We start from the raw sequence: 19,405 nt of genomic DNA, 5'->3' as shown, positions 1-19,405 counted from the left end.
AACATAACTCCTTCAGCGCCCCCTGTGGTTAACTCCCAAACTGCAACTGTCATTTTCACAATAAACAATGCAATTTAAATGCATTTTTTGCTGTAAAAATGACAATGGTCCCAAAAATGTGTCAAAATTGTCCTATGTGTCCGCCATAATGTCGCAGTCATGAAAAAAATCGCTGATCGCCGCCATTAGTAGTAAAAATAAAATAATTCATAAAATTGCAATAAAACTATCCCCTGTTTTTTAAACGCTATAAATTTTGCGCAAACCAACCGACAAACGTTTATTGCGATTTTTTTTTACCAAAAATAGGTAGAAGAATACGTATCGGCCTAAACTGAGGAAAAAAAAACGTTTTTTTTATATATTTTTGGGGGATATTTATTATAGAAAAAAGTAAAAAATATAGAATTTTTTTCAAAACTGTTGCTATATTTTTGTTTATAGCGCAAAAAATTAAAAACGCAGAGGTGATCAAATACCACCAAAAGAAAGCTCTATTTGTGGGAAAAAAAGGACGTCAATTTTGTTTGGGAGCCACGTCGCACGACCGCGCAATTGTCTGTTAAAGCGACGCAGTGCCGAATCGCAAAACCTGGCCTGGGCTTTTAGCTGCATTTTGGTCCGGGGCTTAAGTGGTTAAAGAAGCTTATCCTGCTTTTCACTAAAACACTGTTTTGCTTTCTCTATCAGCTCATCCCCACAGCTATTACCTTTTGTATCAATTGACCCTCCCTCCTAGATTGTAAGCACTAGTGAGCAGGGCCCTCTGATGCCTCTTGTACCAAATTGTAATGTAACTGTAATGTCTGCCTTCATTTTGTTAAGCGTTGCACAAGCTTTTGTCGCTATATAAATCCTGTATAATAATAATAAAAAATGAGAAAAAGTTATGAGAATACATTTGTTTTAATTAGAAACCTATAAATCGTAATGTTTTGTAATTGATAACACTTAATAATGCTCAAGGTGAACATACCCTTGAGATGCTGAGAAAAACCTGAATTACATTTGAATAAACAAGAATGCAATTAAAATGAATCTAATTAGGGTGGAGTATAAAAGATGCCCCATCAAATATACTTCAGTAATTTATCAAAAACCTGATTTGCTCAGGACATTTGAAAGCAGTAGTATATTTCACTTTTACTGTTATATTTTTCTAGCAGGCATCATTCATCAAGTTGCAAATTGGTAGTCATTTCCAAGATCAGCGCAATGAAGAATAAAACGAGAAAATGTCCAAGTTTTAGAAAACTGCTCATTTTTATATTTTTAATGAGAATTTAATGTGCAGTAATTGACATATTTTAGTACATGAATGATTTCCTTAATTTATACTTGCAGTGGTTGGAGAAGCAAGCTTTTTGTAATAACAGATAAATAGAAAACAGCCATATATTTGTGGGAGAAAGTAATAGTCTTTATCTGTATGTGATGTGTTCTGTATGTAATTCCTCTTGTATGCAAAGTTTGTGGGGGTTATATACTAAAACTGGAGAGTGCAAAATCGGGTGCAGCGATGCATAGAAACCAATCAGCTTTCAGGTTTTATTGTCAAAGCTTTATTGAACAAGCTGAAATAAGAAGCCGATTGGTTACCATACATAGCTACACCATTTTCTCAGTGCACCAGATTTAGTAAATCTCCCCCTGTGTTCCCAACCCACTGTACAGGCAATGATGGAGATGGGAGAAAATGATGGCTACAAGAAAACATCTTCTAGAGGTGCTCTTTTGCTATACAATTCTCACTGAATACTTGAAAAAAGGTAAGGCAAATATATATAGCCGGATTCACGTAGGACTTCCGCCAACGTATCTTCTGATATGCCGCGTAAGTTCTCGAATGCGCCGTCGTATCTGTGCGCCAAATTCTCAATACAAGATACGCCTGAATTTTGGCTTGATCCGACCGACGTAAGTCTCCTACACCGTCGTATCTTGGGCGCATATTTACGCTGGGCGCAAGGGGCGCTTCCATTGATTTACGCGTCAAATATGTAAATGACCTAGATACACCGATTCACAAACGTATTATGCCCGTCGCTGTAATTTACGCCGTTTACGTAAGGCGTACGTCCGGCGTAAAGTTATTCCACCTAAAGCAGGGGTAAGTCATGTTAGGGTATGGACGACGGAACAGCCACGGAACAGCCGTCGTATTTTACGTCGTTTACGTAAGTCGTACGTGAATGGGGCTGGGCGTAGGTTACGTTCACGTCGAATGTATTGAGCCGTCGTATCTTAGGGAGTATATGCGATGTGATTCTGAGCATGCGCGCACATGCGCCGTTCGTTCGCCCCCTTCATTTACATGGGGTCACGCTTCATTTCAATACAACACGCCCACTACCTGCCTACTTTGAATTAGGCGGGCTTACACCGGCCCATTTACGCTACACCGCCGTAACTTAGGGAGCAAATGCTTTGTGAATACTGTTCTTGCCTCTCTATGTTACGTCGGCGTAGCGTATATGAGATGCGCTACGCCCGCTCAAATATACGCCGCTCTACCTGAATCCGGCTAAAAGTTCTCAAAGGAGTTTTTATATAAAAAATAAAGAAAACTTTACAAGGTTATACAGTAGTTGCTAAGTTGTCCATGTTAATCTTTGTAAATGCATGGCAAAAAGTGGACACAACAGGGTACCTGCTAATATAGTTAGCCTTCTCTGTGTATCTCACTGAACCTAGTGTTACTTCCTTTGTATTTGCCTTCTTAAAGTGGATGTAAACACACTCTCATCCTTTCTAAACTACTGCCATAGTGCTGATCTATAAGGATATACAGTCGTATGCAAAAGTTTAGGAACCCCTGACAATTTCCAAGATTATCATTTATAAATATTTGGGTGTTTGGATCAGCAATTTAATTTTGATCAATCAAATAACTGAAGGTCACAGTAATATTTAAGTAGTGAAATGAGGTTTATTGGATTAACAGAAAATGCGCACTATGCATCAAAACAAAATTAGACAGGTGCATAAATTTGGGCACCCATGTCATTTTGTTGATTTGAATACCTGTAACTACTTAGCACTGATTAATTGGAACACACAATTGGTTTGGTGAGCTCATTAAGCCTTGAACTTCATAGACAGGTGCATCCAATCATGAGAAAAGGTATTTAAGGTGGCCAATTTCAAGTTGTTGTTCTCTTTGACTCTTCTGGCAATATGGGGGCCTCAAAACAACTCTCAAATGACCTTAACACAAAGATTGTTCTACATTATGGTTTAAGGGAAGGATACAAAAAGTTATCACAGAGATATAAGAGGTCAGTGTCCACTGTCAGGAACATAGTGAGGAAATGGAAGACTACAGGCACAGTTCTTGTTAAGGCCAGAAGTGGCAGGCCACAAAAAATATTGGAGAAGCAAAGTCGAAGGATGGTGAGAACGGTCAAAAACAACCCACTGACCACCTCCAAAAACCTACAACATCAACTTGCTGCAGATGGTGTCACTGTGCGTCCTTCAACAATTCCGCGCACTTTGAACAGGGAGAAGCTGTATGGTAGAGTGATGGGAAAGTAGCCTTTTCTGCACACACACAACAAACGGAGTTGCTTGAGGTATGCAAACGCACATTTGGACAAGCCAGCTTCATTTTGGAATAAGGTGCTGTGGACTGATGATACAAAGATTGAGTTATTTGGTCATAACAAGGGGCGTTATACATGACAGCAAAAGAACACAGCATTCCAAGAAAAACACTTGCTACCCACAGTAAAATTTGGTGGAGGTTCCATCTTGCTGTGGGGCTGTGTGGCCAGTGCCGGTACTGGGAATCTGGTTGAAGTTGAGGGTCGCATGGATTCCACTCAATATCAGCAGATTCTTGAGAATAATGTTGAAGAATCGGTCACAAAGTTGAAGTTACGCCAGGGTTGGATATTTCAACAAGACAACGACCCAAAACACGGCTCAAAATCTACTCTGCATTTATGCAGAGGAACGAGTACAATGTTCTGGAATGTCCATCCCAGTCCTGTGACCTGAATATCATTGAACATCTGTGGGGTGATATGAAGTGGGCTGTCCATGCTCATCAAACCTAACTGAACTGGAGATGTTTTGTAAGGAGGAATGGTCCAAAATACCTTCATCCAGAACCCAGACACTCATTACAGGCTATAGGAAGCGTCTAGAGGCTATTATTTCTGCGCTACTAAATATTAATGTGATTTTTCTGTTGGGGTGCCCAAATTTATGCACCTGTCTCATTTCGTTTTGATGCATATTGCGCATTTTCTGTTAATCCAATAAACTTAATTTCACTACTGAAATATTACTGTGTCCTTCAGTTATCTGATAGATCAAAATGAAATTGCTGATCCAAACACCCAAATATTTATAAATGATAATCATGGAAATTGCCTCCTGCATGTATCCTTACCTGTCAAATGTTTCCCCTCTGTCTGTTATAAGAACTGAAAAACTGCAGATTCTGTGGGTGGATCTGTTATCTGGAGCTCTGTGGGTCGAGTCATGATGTCACTAAATTCTGCTATGATCACTAACATCCAGTCAAAATCCAGAAAAGTAACCACATGACTTCAGAAAAGGAGTGGGGGTGGGAATTAAAAAATAATGCCTGTCTCCAGGCTAGTGCATGAGATATGTAAATAACCTGTCACTCACAGACTTACAGGTTTTTCTCTGTAAGTCTGTTTTATTTCACTGAACAATAAAAGAGGATTGCTCAGAGCTGGATTAACTCTGTGTGGCACAACTGGGCGCAGATGATAGGAAATCTTGTACTTGTACTTGTACATTGTGACATAAAAAAAAATAAAAAAAAATAGGGTTTATATCCACTTTAAGGCCCGTCTCTGTAGCTAAGCCCCATTTACCTGCCAGCAAATTATAGTGCCTGCTCTTAGACAGGAACTTCACTAAAAAGAGTATGTGCAGCCAAACTTTTTTTGTAATAATGATTAGGGTTTCACAACAAGGGAAGTGAGGGAAATTCCCAACAGGGGCACAGGCAAAATAGGATTTTTGGCACAACCAAATGTGAGTGCAATACCTATTTGTTTTTAAGTAATCAATAAAATGTTTGCGTACTACACCATGAGGGGCACTCCTCTTTTTTTATGAGCTATTGTAGGAGAGATAGAGACCCCACTGGCACGTTCAAGGCATCTGGCAATTGGTGAAAAGACGTGTGGGAGGGGTGGTTGTCCTGGGAATGAACCAAAGGCATTTATTGATTAAGATCTGGTGAGTGGCCATTTCTAGCGGTGACGGGAATATCACAGAAGTGGTGACATTTCGTTGTGTTTTAACACCTCACGGGAGAAGCATTTATACAAGCACCTGATTAGCATATTGGGACTTTAATGAGCAAAAGACCAATTTTGAAATCCTCTATCTAATTGTCACATATTTATATATTTTTTTCACTATATATATATATATATATATATATATATATATAAATATATATTTTATTTTTCCACACATAGATTTCTATTATAATACTTGTTTGCCTTGGAGGCAGTGATCCCTTGCATTTGGGATAGGGGCACTTATGTTCTATATGAGCACTATGTCATAAGCGTAAAAGCAGATTTATGCAAGTTTTTTATGGTTTTGTGTTTTTTTGTGTTTTTACAATTTTTCTGAGAAGAATACCTGTATATAAGCACTTGGCACTTGGCACATAGATATACACATATATATTTATTTGGTGTATTATCAAATGGAGGTGATATGTATTGGGGGTTAATAATTAAAATCATTGCCCAGAAGTAGGTAGTGATAGACGAACCACAAGGGGAGCGCAATTCACATAACACATAAATTTTTAAAGGATCAGGCACCATTGGGTGTCTAGACCCTTCTTTTTTGATTGCAGCATACTCACTATTATATTATATTTTCATTTGCGCCAGCAACATTTTTAATGCATGAATCTATGTATTGTTTTCAGTGGCGGTGCAGGAGCGAGAGGGGGCAGCGCTCCTGCACCCACTATGGACGCACCGCCACTGGGTCACTGTATACTTTCGCTTAAAAAAAGGCAAAAAGTTTGTATCCCTTTACCCTGTCTTAATAATTATGTGCTGCTAATTTTGTTCTGATAACAGAGAAGCAGATATCTTCAGGATAATTATATGTATGACATGTTTTGAAAGTCCAGTAAAATTAAAGCTTACATAGGTACAAACTGAGCAATGCAAGAAGTAGGGCAACAAACCTAATGCATTATTTTTTAACTATGCAATTATAATAGTGCTAAATACACTTTACCTGCTTATCTGTCAGGATGGCATTGAAAAACATTACATATGTTTTGTAATTTGCCATGTAGAATTTTGTTAATTTATAAGGTAAATTACTCAGCACCCCCACGCAAATCTCAAAATTCAAATTTTGTTAACTGGAGTCATCGGTTGCCAACAGAGCATTGACAAAACCAAAAATCTACAACCTTCAATATGTGATTACTACTTCATAAATATATTTATCAAAATATGAATAGAAACATGTTGGACTTACATTACTTTATTCCACAAAAAGAGAAATTCAAAATGCTTAAAACGTTTCTTCCCATTTCCACATTTATGTTTTATACATCCCAATAATATAACTTTAATAATGTATAAAGAGGTGCATTAGTACCACAATGTAAAAATTCAATGCAATAGCAACATTTTTATATCTGCCAAGCATTTTAATATAACAATACACAGTGTTGCCCTTGGAATACAAAACCCTCCAGGAATTGAAAAGGCATTTTAGTCACTGTTGTAAAGTAGAACTAAAAATACAATTGCCTTAAAAAAATCTTAGTGTCCAGTCAGAAAAAGCATTCTCACTAGACACTGAGCCAATTGCATATTTAGTTCTGATATAACAGTGACTATTATTATTTTTATACAGGATTTATATAGTGCTAACAGTTTGCACAGCGCTTTACAACATGGGGGAAGACGGTACAGTTACAATACAATTCAATACGGGAGGAATCAGAGGGCCCTGCTCGTTAGAGCTTACAATCTAGAAGGGAGGGTAAAATCACTGGAGGATTCAGGATTCCAAATAAAAAATGTGCCGCAATGAGGGAGCTTGTACATGGCAATCAATTAGCTTCTAGCTTCCATTTAGCAAAGCTTAACAAGCTGAAACTAGAAGCTGATTGGTTACTATGCACAGCTGCTCCAGATATTATCTGCTCCAGTTTTTGTAAATTCCCTACAATGTGTATTTGTTACATTGCTATGCTTGGTAAATTTAAATATGTTTCTATTAGAATGCATTTTAAAACTTCTGAACCTCTTTTTACATAAAAAAAAAAAGTTTGTATGATGTATAAAACACAAATATGCAGCCACGAAGGAATGTTTTAAGTGTTTTTAATTCCTCTGTTTGTGAAATAAAGTGGTAATTATATTTATAAATTAGTGAAACTGTGGCTGTCACATATTCGGGTTTGTAAATGCTTGTTTTTATTCCTTTACAGTACAATTTTCCTATTAACCTACAAAACTACAAATTAGTTTGGAGAACAATTAATAAAATATTTTTTTTTGTGTGATATTGGGCCCCATATTATGTGCAAAACACTAATACCCACAGCTATTCAGGATATAGGTGCTAGTGCTTTGGGTAATCTGTTATACAAGAGGGGCCAGATCCACGAAAGAATTACGCCGGCGTATCTCTTGATACGCCGCGTAATTTCAAATTTTGCACGTCGTATCTTTGTATTGTATCTACAAAACAAGATACGACTGCATCTCGGATCGATCCGACAGGCGTACGTCTTAGTACGCCGTCGGATCTTAGGTGCAATTTTTCGGCGGCCGCTAGGTGGCGTTTCCGTCGAGTTCCGCATCGAGTATGCAAATTAGCTTGTTACGGCGATCCACGAACGTACGTCCGGCCGGCGCATTTTTTTTTACGTTGTTTGCGTTCGGCTTTTTCCGGCGTATAGTTAAACCTGCTATTATGAGGCGTACTCAATGTTAAGTATGGCCGTCGTTCCCCCCTCGCATTTTGAATTTTTTACGTTGTTTGCGTAAGTCGTTCGCGAATAGGGATTTGCGTAGAATGACGTCACCGTCTTAACCATTGGCTTGTTCCGGTTTCATTTTGAGCATGCGCACTGGGATACCCCCACGGACGGCGCATGCGTCGTTAAAAAAAAACGTTGTTTAAGTCGGGTAACGACGTATTTACATAAAACACGCCCCCATTACATCCGTTTGAATTCCGCGCCCTTACGCCGCCAAAGATACACTACGCCACCGTAACTTACGGCGCAAATTCTTTGAGGATTCGAAAAAAAAAGTTACAGCGGCGTAGTGTATCTTAGATACGCTGCGCCCAACGGAAAGATGCACGGAGGTACGTGGATCTGCCCTGAGGTGTTTAATGTCATTAGCAAGCAATTATTACCTTACAACACACTGTTCACATTTTTGGCCATGCAAAGAGGTTTTATTAAAAGGCTCAGTGCATAGCTACCGAACAGACTACAATTCAGAGTTTACAGGAGAAAGCTAGATTTTACAAGCATATTACGAGTGAGGATGATGCCATTATAAAATATCAAAAGTGCTGTCAGATACTTATTTATTAAACGGCTGCATTCTATTAAATCAACCTTTAATGTACAAGTGATGTTTGCAAGTTAGGAATGCATGCAGAAAACCCCGCCTTTAGACTCAGACATGGTCATTTCAAAGAATATGTAGGAATAAAAGCTTCTGTGTTCACAAAGTGATCATTGCTACCTTCACTTTAGTGTGCTACTCAAGGGACAGGTTTTGTTTGATACGGGCAAATGCACTTTGTATATTGTTGTTGCTGTTTTTCATCTTTCATTAAAAAGGTCCTATAGGAGGTAGATATCTTGATCCATATGTATGTGCTATGATATTAACACACAGAAAAATTATGAGAAACTACTATTTAAATAGCTTAAAAAAAATACATAACGATGTCCCAGTCCTATGAATGCTGATTGATATTTACCATGCTTGTAAAGCCACAATCCTAGATGATGAAATCATGTCCTGAATTACTAGTGAGGCTCAACATGTATAAAATATATATTGCTTCAGCCCTGACCAGCTACACAATAGTGTTGCTGTTTATGTATATGCTAGACTTGTTAGAAGGTATGAGCTGTGTAGGTGTCATATACTGAATTATGAATCTAGTATAATGCAATTCATTTTGGTTTGTGAAGTCAGTGTAGACATGGAAACAAATACAAAGTAGTAAAGTGCCTTTAAAGTTGGCTCTTTTGGTTAAAGCATGCACAAAATACATGAATACATTACAAATTTGAACTAACCTCACTCATGATGACATGTTCAGGGAAGCTCTGATTATTATGGTTGTGCAGTCCTTTTACAGTTCTGTTCAGTCAATGGTCTGACCATGCCTAGAGCACTACTGCATTCCCTAAAAACTTGTATTCTGTAATGAATCTGTTACTATGGATGAATTGAAGTGCTATAGAGGCAAGGACATGTAATACAGTGGTTTTCAGTTTCAGGGTTAAAAACCTGTTTGACCAGTTATACACACAGGCCACCTTTCATTTAGAATTGTGCAGAGAATTTAATTACAGTTGGATGTGCAGCAGTGGTTTTCCCACCAATTTGTTTTCTGGAATCAGTTTATGCCATGAAAAGCAGTGCTGGAATAATAGCATTAATTGTATGACTATTCCTTTATAATTGCACTGTTTTGTCATGCTTTAATATAAGTGTATTGTAAAATTCAGTGTAATATGCAATAGTATCTAGTATTCAAAATCCATTCAACATTTAGTTGCTGAAGGATCAAAAATCTAAAAGTTACCCTACAGTCAAAATGGGAACCTCTTTTCTTTTGCCCACCCCGTGATTTTAAAGTCAAAGTATATATAACCTGTAGCGCTGGTCTCCCAATGAGTGGGCGCTATTAAAAATTTAGGGGGCGTCCGAGCCAATAGTTGGGCTCAGACTTTACTAATTGCATAGAAATTAGCCTCTGTTCTGGCTATGGTTGTGCTCGATAGAAGTTTCCCCTTGTTGCCTGTAGGTGGCATTACCACTTCAGGCCCATGTTGGAACTCAGACGAACCATGGTGTGTTAAGTGACCCTTCTCAGCAGCAGCCCAGTGGGAGTGGTCTCCCTGCTGTGCATGCTGGGGGGATACTTAATGGACAGACGCTGTTTTTATGGGGTCCTTCGCCTCGTAGCCCTCCTGGCGAGAAATATGTGTGTGTGTGGTTCCAGCCCCAGGACCACGTTGGTCCGAGGCTGCATCAATGTTCAGTAGGCCCAGCTATGCTGGCTGGGGCCTATGATTATGTCCAAGTGGAGGAAGCTGCTTAACGAAGGAGACCAGGGGAGGACCTGCCCTGGAGGAGACTAAGCCACGCAGGCTGATGTCTCGGGTTAGGCCTTGTGATTTCGTTAACGAGGGATCCACTACTCAAATTTGTCCGTCGGATCGGCTTAAAGGCTCTTTTGCTGTAAGAAGGGAAATTCGGGACTAAAATCCTGTGGCAGAAGATTCCTCGCTATCCATTTTGTTCTCAGACGGTCTGTTGCAGAGACTGTTTTTCTAAACTGTCTGTGCATCATTCCGGCTGCTAGGCCAAGTGAGAGGGATCTATCCGGGTGAGCAATACCCACTCAGGAGTGAGTGGCGAATACTGGAACTTTCGATACTTTTTGTGCATTCTGTACCGCATACCTGAACCTTCCCCTTCTCTCTATACTACCTCCTTCACAAGTTTTATGCAGCAGAGAAAAATAAAACCTGACTGTTGAAGGTTTTACATCTTGTGTGAACATTGCAATTCTTACAGACTTTCTTCCCTGGACAACGAACTTAGAGGTAACTGGCAAAACCCAACCTAAACCAGCAGCTCCTTCGGGGGTAGTGCTACAAACCTAAAATATATATTAATTTGCTTGCATACAGCAAGATTGGCTGGTTATTTGACCCAATGCCTAGGCATCTTTTGACCTAGGCATCTCTGCTAAGGTAATCCTATCTGATCCAGGTCAATGGGATCTCTGTGCAATGTTTTCTGCAACTGAGGTATGGTAAGGGTTTCAGGGATTTACTCTATCTATATAGTTACATAGTAGATGAGGTTGAAAAAAAGTCCAACCTATGTGTGTGATTTTATGTCAGTATTGCATTTCATATCCCTGTATGTTGTTGTTGTTGTTGTTCAGGTGCTTATTAAATCGTTTTTGAAATGATCAATGCTCCCCGCTGAAACCACTGCCTGTGGAAGCAAATTCCACATACAAACCGCTCTTGCAGTAAAGAACCCTCTACGTTGTTTAAGGTTAAATCGCTTTTCTTCTAACTTTAGTGAATGGCTGTGTGTTATATTAAATTCCCTTTATTTAAAGCGGAACTCAGCCCACAATACTGCTTCAGCTACAAGGGTCCGACACAGTGTTATAATAAGACTGCAAGAAGGCATGTAACTGCATTTCTCATGTTCTTTAAAGGACCTGCCTGCCTGAAATGTGTTTAATTTAGATTTTAGTTCCACATTAATACATTATGCAAGAAGGATGGGCAGGATAAGCTGTGTGAGGAGTTATTTTGATTAAAACCACTTTCATACAGTATCACCAAATTATTTGATTGGTGCCACCTGGTTGCAAATACATTACATTACAGTAAAAATACCCATCTTCGTCATGCACTTTTCTGTATAGTTAGTACAGGAGTGGATTGTAACTGCCTGGAAAGGAACTGAACATTCTTCATAAAAGCAACTGTTAATTCAATGTGCATGGACCATCTGGTCACCATAGGAATCCATGCAGGATGAAAAGAACTCTCACCCTACAGCACATAAAAAATGTATTTGTGAACATCCTATCAGCTTAATGTGCCACTGTGCTTCACCATAAAATAATGTGTCACAGAGCTAGCCATAACAAAGAGGAGATGGCACAGTGTTTTCCTGAAGATCTGATTATGGTTTAATATAAGAATATCGTTTTGCTTTTATGTGGAAATTGCTTTGTTTTGAAGTAATAGAGAGTTTTTCTCCTTTTAGTGAAATAATCCATTATACCCAAAACATATTCTCTGTATTGCTCCTTTTGTTCCGAGAAGGAATGATCTATTGTGATGTTGAAAATAAAATCAGATCAAGAAGAAGATGCAAACTCTGGAAAGAGAAAACAAACCTGTCGGATGTTTGTTACCATTAATCTTCTCAGCCCACATCTCTAGTCCTCAGATGTCCACTGCTTTGGGGTCTGTTCCCCCCTCCCTATTTTCTTTTTTTTTTCTTTTAGTTTTCTCTTTTTTTTTCTTGCCTGGCCACTTCCTCAAGAAAAGTTGTACAGTGCATATGACAATTTTTTTTTTTTTTTTTAGGAACAAACCATTGGGAGGGGTGGGAGGGGTGAGGGTATGGTTTATAACTAAATTTGATACTTAAACTATAATTCGATTTGATACGTAAACTAATAAAATAAATGAATAAAAATGAACTAAAAGATAAACATATGGCCCGACTCCCACTGGGAGTCATGGGCCGCATAAATTTAATAAAGATGGTCCTGCTGCCCAAGGTTCTCTACATGGTGTGGCATTCACAGGTGTATCTGGTGCTCAGGTGCCTCAGACTTATGGAAATCCTTCTCAAGCCATTTGTGTGGGGCACCGCGAGACACAAACTCCCCTGGCATAGACTGAAAAATCCAACCGACCTAGCCGGACTGGCATTACCTGATTTTAATGCGTATTATTTGGCTGCCCAGCTGTCGCAATTGTTTCACGTGGACAAGGTGGACAGGACTAGGTTCCTCGCCTCCTTTGCCCTGCGTGGACTCAGCCAATAGGCGACCCCTTGGTGGCAATAGCAGGGGGGGCAAAGTTGGTGGGGGGACGCCACTCCCTGCTGTATCACTACAGGAGGGTGTGGAGCGTAGTGTCAGACAGGCTAGGCATCTCGCCCTTGCATGGCTACACCTCCCTGTGGCACAACTCGGCCCTGCTGGAGCTGGAGCGCATTCGAGACACTGAGGTGTGGAGTACTAGGGGAATATACTACTTGTCCCACGTTACCAGAAGTGGAAAACTGAAATCCTTTGATGTGTTGCAGACTGAGTACAACCTGCCCGACCACATGTTATTCCGGTACGCCCAACTACGTCACGCCTTTCAGGCTTAATTCCCCCAAGATGATTTGGCCCTAGCTGATAACCCCCTCATGGCAGCAGTTAAATACCCCGACCCCAAAAAACTAATTACTCAATTCCACACCATGATCACACTCCCGAGTGCAACAGTGTCTGCCTACGCCTTAAAACCCAGGTGGGAGGGGGAGGTGGGCCCACTGGAAGATGACGAGTGGAGTGACGCTCTAGATGCATGCAAACTCGTATCCCCAAAATTGTCAGATCGCCTTACGCAAACCTTCATTATAAACAGGGCCTATCTTACACCTCTCAGGATCTCCAAGTACAGGAGGGACTCCCCCACTACGTGCCCGATGTCTAATCGCAATACGGGCACCTTCTTCCATTTAATCTGGCAGTGCGCTAAGATCCAAGCCTTCTGGGAGCAGGTGGTGAAATTCCTCCATGATAAAATGGGGTCCCCTATTACTCTACAGCCCAAGCCGTGTCTGCTGGGTATCTTCCCAGATGTTGGCATCAATAAATTCCTTAAGGTATTCCTGCACGAGACACGTTTTATAGCCCGAAAGGTTATAGCGCGGGTGTGGATGCGATCGGAACCCCTAGAGCTGTCCCACTGGCTGGCAGAGGTCAACAGTGTTCTACCATATAAGAAACTGGTCTATTCGCATAGGGGCTGTTCGGCCAAATATGAAAAAATTGGGGAAAATGGCTGAACTCATCTGCAACCTGCCCCTAGGAAGGATAGATGTGCTCAAGGGGTCCCCGGGCTCACAGGAGGGAATGGGAGACTGGGAGGGATGCGGGCGAATTGACAACTAACCCTACTGTATTGAGTTCACATTCTGGGACAACTAGGTTCAAACGTTGTTGTATTCTATGTCACCTATGCTCTATGTCACCTATTATTGCCATGCTCGTACCTGCATTCTATCTATGCTCACTGGTCATGTGCTCTAACTGTGCGCTGTATGTATGCCCTGTGCGTTGTTGTTTTGCTCAATAAAAGCTTTTTGATAAAAAAAAAAAAAGATAAACATATAAAATAGTATTCGGAAAACCACAAATGATGCGAAACCAAAGAAGAGACGATATTAATGAATGAATGAAATCATGAGCAAGTCTCTTGCTGTGGTCAAGTCTGAAGTGGTAAAAAAAAAAAAAAGACAAAAAGATTTTTTAATGCAAATCTAAAGAGCAGAAAATATATACAATTAAAAATATATGTGATTATAAACGTGGGGCAAAGGCCCTTTAGTTATGGTAATTGTAGGTAAAATGTATACATCATTTAAGAAGTTAAGAATTTAAATGTTAAGACATATAAAGAATGTACAGGTATGTACAGTATATTAAACTAGGCATAAAATGTGACTAAGTTGTAATTAAAAAATGAACATATAACAGTGGTCCTGTCATTCTCCTACTGTATAAGGTTTTATGTGTGTATATACTGTATATGGACATAAGGAACAGCCCTAATATTCTTGAGCTGGGAATCACACAATTGTGACTTCACCACACACTGGGATGTTTGATATGAAATCATACCCATACAACCAACAAAATATTACATAACAAACCATCCTGTTATGCATAATTTAAAATACATCCATCCACCTATCCAATTTCGTTTTATGTTACCTACAATCACCATAATTAAAGGGCCTTTACCACTTTTTAATTACATATTTTTTATTGTATTTATTTTGCATCCCATAGATTTGCATTGAAAATGTTTTTGTCATATTTTTATGTATTTTATCCAGTGTACTGTGCATCTTTTTCTGACAAAGTGTCCATGAAATGTATTGATAGTGTTTTAACCTATTTTTATGATCAAGAAATACCAAGCACCTTTTAATTTAATGAGTGCCTCTGCTGACTACACATTGGTTTCATTTTGGGGCCTCATAATTCTTACCGCGGTTTGCAGTATCTGATTCCAACTTAGCACTATGCAAGCGAGCAAAGCCAACAAATGTGACCAGCCCACAATCTTCTTACTGAAAGGTTAGTATACCTCTAAACATCTAATAGGGCAGTGTTTAAGACCAGAACTTTAGTACAGTGTGGGCGTTCTCATTATTTGTGGTCAACCACTAAAGCTGATTTCAAGCTGTTGTATTGCGGTAACAGGAGCATCATTGCAACACATTACATGCATAAGTGTGTTGTCTTGGCATTCATACTTATAGGTACCCCAACATAACAAGAGAACACACATTTGATACAGGTCACTGCAATACTGTGCATTGTGCTGTGCTGCAAAAAGTGGTGACATCCAACAGTGATTGTTTAGTTCCTGCAGTCTACAGATAACTAGCTCCCTCACCTCTCTTGGCACATGTACTCTGAAAGAAAATTGCTGGATTCCCCCATCAACACTTAATGTAGTATCCCTCCCTTGTAGATATTGTGTTCCTCGGCGGGGGGTGGAGGGAGAGCATGGGGAGCCGCCTCTCCCGGCAGAACACAGTGATTATTGCTAGCAGCTATACAGCTGGCAATAATCACATGCTAGAAATCCAACATATTGGTTTTACCCAAGTCAATGGATCGACTTGGGTACAATCAGCCTGCCTATACATTGATTGAATCTCAGCTGGTCCCTGCTGAACCAGCCAAGGATTGAACCATATATGGCCGGCTTAAAGCAAACTATTTGTGGGTTGAACGAAAAGAAAACTGTCAGCTCCTGTACTAACCATGCAATCTCCTCCACTGAGCTTTTGTATTCTGACAGGGGGATTGGCTCCCACCAGAACACTCCAATCAGCACTCTCGGCCATTGGGTGAGATTGGTGATGGGGAGTTGGTAGGATGCTGGTTTTCCAGCATGCATGTCTGAGAGAAGCCGGCAGTTGTCTCCCGACATTCGGCTCGTGTTTTCCCTGGCTTAAGTCTGTTATTAATTTGCCCAATTTTTTATCTACTCTTACCTACCTCCTGGCCTGAACTAGACAATTTGTTTTTCTGTCTGCTGTCACTAGTAAGATAATTCTGTGGCGATAGCCTGGATACGACCCTAGTCAATTTAGTGTACTTCTAAGCTCTGAGAGCCCTTTGCCACCTACTGGCGATACCAAGGATTGATCAAATCTTAGCATAGGAGGTGGAAAGCATTTGACTCCAGGCAGGATGTTTACAATCATAGTTTGCAAAAATGAATTAAAAGAAAATACAGGTATGGCAAAAATGTATGTAATCACTAATCAGTTCATAATAATTGAAAATTTTAAAAAACTAGGTCCAATCTCACTTTGCTTTACAATTGCTAAGTTGCTAAGCACATTACACCAGTAATCATCCTGGAAATAAATGAATGCTGTATGTGATTGTCAAAAAATAAGCACATGTTGTTGGCAAAAGCTGAGGTACACTGCAGTGTTATTGTTTAATCAAATATGACGCAGCATGAAATTTTGTCCTCGGGGTAGAATTTATATTCCATGTACAGTATTTATGTTAACAACTATTATCTATCTCTCTTTCCTTTTACCTACATTGATTAAGAGGCAGCAATACAAAAAGCCAAGGGCAAAGACAACAACTGATTGACACTTTTACAGATAATTGCTGTGTGTAATTACTCTCTATAACAACACGTGAAATGTTTTGCTATTTTTTCATGGAAGAGAACAGTAGACACTTTTTCAGAGTTTTTGTCTTTCTTGGCTGGCTACCAGTACTGTAGATTATAAAAAACAGTAGATTATAAAGAAACAATTAAACCTTTTGTTTGTAGCGTTCTATTTTTGTAGTTGATGAACAAAAACGTGCTTCAGTATGGAGGTAATGTTAAAATGCAATTGACACTTACATGGACTAGTTAAAATGTTTGTGAAGCTATGCTACTGTGGCAGTGAGGGCCCTGGACCTGGCTGTACTATCAGACATTTGTAAGCAACCTTGAGATTTGCCCATCTGCTGGTAGTTACTCAGTACTGCAGTTTAGTTATGTATATACAGTGTATATGTTGAAACTTGGGATATAACCTTATTGTTAAGGTATTTATTAGAATATATTAGAATATAACTATAGATTGCAAGCAAAATTAATATGTACTTCTGCGGCTATTCAAGAAGCAGTTTAACACAAAGAATGTAATGTAAACCTAAAAACCATCAAATCATGTTTTTTTAGCTTTGCGTAAAATAGGGAAGAGTTAAAGTGTTATTAAACCCACAAAGGTAAGATCAGTCTGTATGTGCAGTAAACCATGCTTGTTATACTCACTGTGGAACCTAAGGGGTTAATCCTATGCATTGTGTAAAAAGGCTGTTTGATTCTGTCTTCTTTGATCCTCTCCTTATTTTTCATGTCCCAAAAAAGTTTTTTTGGAGGGTGTATGTGATCAGCACAGGGCCAATCAGCACTGTCCAGACAGAGGGTCAGGGGTCCTGCAGCCTCATAGGACCATCAGAGTAGAATGAAAACTCCTCCTACAAGCTTTAACCTGACACTAATAGAAGTCACAAGACTGCTCTAACTCCTGATAAAAAAAAGGTATTTAGCAGTTTAAATTTACAAAAATAATTGCATTTCCATGTTCTGTGTACTGTGGGGGACCAGATACTGTATAGTGAATGCAGGGTCCTGGGTTTAGTAACACTTTAACATTTCTATCAGATTGTGTTTTCTGTCTGTGGTCCCATTGGGGAGATTTTCCCTTACCTCCTGTGTCTGTAACTCTCATCAAGAAAATAGGGGGAAGCAGTTGTCATTTAGATGGCAAGTTGCAGTTAAAAAATAAAAAAAATGTCAGAGGTTCTAATGTGTTGTGTTGTTGATTTCCCATCAACTTCTTTTCTGGCATGAAGTGATGGGAAATCTCTTAAGTAGGGACTAGCGATCTCACCTGAAAGCTGTCACTGTACTTAGGCAATCATAAGGGGTTTTAAAAATTCCCCAGCCCACAGTTTCACATTGTATACACCCCTTGTATATGTGTGGCAGCAAAGTGGGTGATGCCTCAGTTGCTTATGATTGGTCCAGAACAGATGACAGCTTCTTGGTAGGATCACTCAGGTAAGTTCAGACTATGATCTGAATATGCCTTGGTTCATCCCTAGTAGGGACAATGACAGCAATAAAAACATGAAAGAGACCCTAACCCTTCCCTACTATGACAAAATGAAAGGAAGAAGTTTTGGCTGGAGTTGGGCTTTAATTTAAAGTAACTTTACATAGTCCAATATAGCTACAAATTTTCCTAGTTTACAAAAAGTGGAATTAATCAAATTACTGTGCAATATACACTATATTACCAATAGTCATGGGACGCCTGCCTTTACATGCACATGAACTTTAATGGCTTAGTCCATGGGATTCAATATGAAGTTAGCCCACCCTTTGCAGCTATAACAGCTTCAACTCTTCTAGGAAGGCTGTGCACAAGGTTTAGGAGTGTGTCTATGGTAGTGTATGACCATTCTTCCAGAAGCGCATTTGTGAGGTCAGGCACTGATATGAACGAGAAGGCCTGGCTCGCAGGCTCCGCTATTAATTTGCAGCTATAACAGCTTCAAATAAGGGTGGGCCAACTCAATATTGAACCCTACGGACGAAGACTGGGATGTCATTAAAGTTCATGTGCCTGTAAAGGCAGCAGTCACAATAGTTTTGGTAATATAGGGCCTAATCCTCAAAAACCCGGCGCAACGTAACTTTTTCCATTTAAGTTACACCGTCGCAAAATCTCTAACTAAGTGCCCGATCCACAAAGCACTTACCTAGAAATTTTGAGCGGTGTAACTTAAATCCGGCCGGCGCAAGGCGTTCCTCTTCTCCAGGGGGCAAATCCCATCTAAATGAGGCACGCTCCCGCGCCGGCCGTACTGCGCATGCTCATGACGTCATTTTCCCGACGTGCACAGCGCAAAATTACGTTACGTCGGGCTTTGTGGATTGCGACGGGACAATAAAGTTGCGTCGGGTAAAAAAAAAGATACGGCGCCAAAAAAAATATTTAAAATTTTAAAAAAATCGCGTCGCTAGCAAGAAAGGTCTGTTTTTACAAGGTGTAAACAGTTTAAACCTTGTAAAAGCAGCCCTAATTTTGCGTTTGCAAAATAAAACTTACGGAGAAAAAACGAAGCTGAAAAGCTTCGTGGATCTCCGTAAGTCCTAATTTGCATACCCGAGGCGGCATTTCGACGCAAAATGCCCCCAGTGGCGGATGCGGTACTGCATCCTAAGATCCGACAGTGTAATTCAATTATACATGTCGGATCTTCTCCCTAACTATGGAAAACTGATTCTGTA

Source organism: Rana temporaria, chromosome 4 (assembly GCF_905171775.1).
Source record: "Rana temporaria chromosome 4, aRanTem1.1, whole genome shotgun sequence".
NCBI classification, from domain to species: Eukaryota; Metazoa; Chordata; class Amphibia; order Anura; family Ranidae; genus Rana; species Rana temporaria.
This window is presented reverse-complemented; position numbering follows the sequence as displayed.